The following is a 4,057-nucleotide window of genomic DNA, read 5'->3' as shown; positions in this document are numbered from 1 at the left end:
ACTGAGGAGATGTTCTTTAACAACAGGAACACGTTCTCCGTGACTGAGGAGACGTTCTGTAACAACAGGAACACGTTCTCCGTGACTGAGGAGACGTTCTTTAACAACAGGAACACGTTCTCCGTGACTGAGGAGACGTTCTGTAACAACAGTAACACGTTCTCCGTGACTGAGGAGACGTTCTTTAGTAACAGGAACACGTTCTCCATGACTGAGGAGACGTTCTGTAACAACAGGAACACGTTGTCCGTGACTGAGGAGACGTTCTGTAACAACAGGAACACATTCCTAATGACTGAGATGTTCTTTAACAACAGGAACACGTTCTCCGTGAATGAGGAGACGTTCTGTAACACCAGCAACACGTTCTCCGTGACTGAGGAGACGTTCTGTAACAACAGGAACACGTTCTCCGTGACTGAGGAGACGTTCTGTAACAACAGGAACACATTCCTAATGACTGAGGAGATGTTCTTTAACAACAGGAACAGGTTCTCCGTGACTGTGGAGACGTTTTGTAACAACAGGAACACGTTCTTAATGACTGAGGAGATGTTCTTTAACAACAGGAACACGTTCTCCGTGATTGAGGAGACGTTCTGTAACAACAGGAACATGTTCTCCGTGACGGAGGAGATATTCTGTAACAACAGAAACAAGTTCTTCATGACTGAGGAGACGTTCTGTAACAACAATAACACGTTCTCCATGACTGAGGAGACGTTCTGTAACAACAGCAACACGTTCTCCGTGACTGAGGAGACGTTCTTTAACAACAGGAACACGTTCTCCGTGACTGAGGAGACGTTCTGTAACAACAGTAACACGTTCTCCGTGACTGAGGAGACGTTCTTTAGTAACAGGAACACGTTCTCCATGACTGAGGAGACGTTCTGTAACAACAGGAACACGTTCTCCGTGACTGAGGAGACGTTCTGTAACAACAGGAACACATTCCTAATGACTGAGGAGATGTTCTTTAACAACAGGAACACGTTCTCCGTGACTGAGGAGACGTTTTGTAACAACAGGAACACATTCCTAATGACTGAGGAGATGTTCTTTAACAACAGGAACACGTTCTCCGTGACTGAGGAGACGTTCTGTAACAACAGGAACACGTTCTCCGTGACTGAGGAGACGTTCTGTAACAACAGGAACACATTCCTAATGACTGAGGAGATGTTCTTTAACAACAGGAACACGTTCTCCGTGACTGAGGAGACGTTCTGTAACAACAGGAACACATTCCTAATGACTGAGGAGATGTTCTTTAACAACAGGAACACGTTCTCCGTGACTGAGGAGACGTTCTGTAACAACAGGAACACGTTCTCCGTGACTGAGGAGACGTTCTTTAACACCAGCAACACGTTCTCCGTGACTGAGGAGACATTCTTTAACACCAGCAACACGTTCTCCGTGACTGAGGAGACGTTCTTTAGTAAGATATGTCCTGAACAGATCCCTGGGCGACCAGCTGCAGATCTTTTCACTCTTTATTTATCCAGGTCGACTCATTGAGTCACGAGAACTCATTTTCTAGAGAGACCTGTTTAGGAGCAGGTGGTGGGGGTTGAGTGCCTTGCTCAGGGGCCCAGTCTGGGGCCAATGAGGGTGGAGGCAGGTGTGGGTGTTTCACCTTTTCCACTCACATTTTGATGTTGATGGTACCGGGAGTTGAACCTGCGACTTTCCAATCACAGGCCCATCATTTCAGCTGTTTCCTAATTCACTCTTCATTTGGTTTCAGTTCATTCACTTTTTGCAACTTTAACGTTTCAGCTAGCTTCTGCTACTTTTAGCTTATAGCTAGCCTTTTGTTGTTTAGCTTTGACCTACTTGGACTACTTTTACATTTTAGCTGATTTAGGCCTTCAGCTTATTCTTCGCTTCTCTGCTAATTTCAGTTGAAGCTGTTCAAATTAAATTCATTAAAAGTTCAGCTGTGAAAATACTTCGGCTAACAGCTTCAGCTGCTGTTAGCTTTTTCATCTTCACAGGCTTCAACTGATCTTTCCTGAACGAGGAACGTTAAACAACTGACTCGTGACGTCACAATCATTAGCTTCTTTACAGCAATTGATCAATAAATAATCAATAAGTAATCAATAAATAATCAATAAGTAATCAATAAATAAATAGCCGTGTGACCAGAAGAACAGGGCCAGAAGAGCTGAAAGGTTCTGTTCGACCAGAGCGGGATGTTCTGAGTTACGTCACGTGATCGATGAACTCTTGATTGATAAGGGATCAGCTTTATGATCAGAAAGGAGGAAAGACTCACTGTTTACATCTTCATCAGCCGCCTCCTCCTCCGCCTCTTCTTCTGTGGTGCGAGCCGCTGCAGGACCGGATGTTGTTGCCCTCTGGTGGTCAGAACCGGAACCGGAATTGGCCTTGTGTCACTTTTTTAAAAGGTTTTTTAGTCAACATTACAAACATGTGTCTGGAGAATATTAGATAAATTCACATGAAGTTTTTCTACAGCCGAGTTGGTTTTCATCGTCTTTGTGTTTTCCAGTGTGTAACAGTGGTGCTGGCCCAGTAAAGTTCTGCTGAAGTGGGTCGTGCTTGGTTTGGACTTTGACCACTTTTTCTTGTGAATGTGGAATTTTCCCAGGAGAAGTAGAAGTTGGGTGAAGTAGATCAGGTCTCTGTCCACGTCCTTATGGTCGAAGCGTAATATAATGTCTTTCCCTGTACGTTGAATTATTTGTCCAGTTTTCTGTCATGAGTTGTTGCACATCTGTCCAACATTGTGTGATTCCACTGACAGAATAAATGACTGATTGTTTCCATGTGTAGATCACAAAATGTACAAGAGTAGTCAATATCAAGTTTGAATGTTTAACCGGGTATACATTATGATTGATTTTATATGAAACCTCTTTAACTTGATGTGTTGTGCAAAATGTTTCCCCATTCAACCAAACTTGTTTCCACTTAATTTCTCCAAAAGTAGAGGACCAAAAAAATCTACCAGTAGGTAAAGTAATGTTCTGCAGACATGATCTTATAAGTTGGATGGAACATGTTTTTGCATGATGGGTCTTCTCAGCTGGTCTCTAGATGAACCATCAGGTTTTGTTCCTTTGAGGAGTTGCATCATGGAGTTTGGTAGAGCATCACAAACGACAGCAAGCTCTTTAGGTGTTGCAGGGATGTTAAATCTGCACAGAAATTCAGTGGGTGACAAAATGGTTCCATTATCATTTAACAGCTGCTGGACCAGCATCATTCCATTATCCATCCAGTTTTTATAGTCAAGTGACTTATTCTTATACAGAATGTTCCATTGTTCCAGATGTAGCACGTAGTTGGAGAGAAGTTATTTGTGTGCAAGTTTCCAAGCCAGGAGAGGCTGGTGGTGAAACCTCAATAACTTTATAGGTAACTTTTCAATGTTATAATCACATTTTAAGAAGATCTGGAGTCCACCTACCTGATTAAAAATGTGGTTGGGAAAGTGTTCCAGAGTATCATTCCCTTTTAATAAGTTGCTTAACCATTTCATTTTAAAGGACTTATTTAGCATTTCATAAGTTAGGACATCTAATCCAACAGATGTTTTGTTATTACAGAGAATATATTTTTTTAGTAATGACATTTATGTTTCCATATAGAGTCAAGTAATGTTTTATCTAACTTTTTGCAAACATCCTTTGGCATTTCTAAAGATAAGGAAGTAAACGCAGGTCTTGAGATTCCCTCAGCTTTTGACAGTAACACCCTTCCATTCAATGACAGCTCTCTCATTAGCCACATGTTAAACTTGTTTATTTGTTCTGTAATGAGGTCAAAGTTTGAATTGAGACGTACAATTTGAATTTTCTCAAGAACCACTCCAAAGAATGTACATTTCTCTTTAACAGGAATACCATGAATTTCTGTCAGTGTGCAGTCGTTCACTGGGAACAGAACAGATTTATTAAGGTTCATGTTTAGGCCTGACACTGAAGAGAATTATTGGATACATCAGTTGCTTTATTCACTTCATGTACATTACCGATAAATACTGCAGTATTATTACACACCTCATGTACATTACAGATAA

The sequence above is a fragment of the Nematolebias whitei genome, chromosome 9 (assembly GCF_014905685.2).
Source record: "Nematolebias whitei isolate Nwh7 chromosome 9, NemWhi1, whole genome shotgun sequence".
NCBI classification, from domain to species: Eukaryota; Metazoa; Chordata; class Actinopteri; order Cyprinodontiformes; family Rivulidae; genus Nematolebias; species Nematolebias whitei.
Note: the sequence above shows the minus strand (reverse complement) of the source record.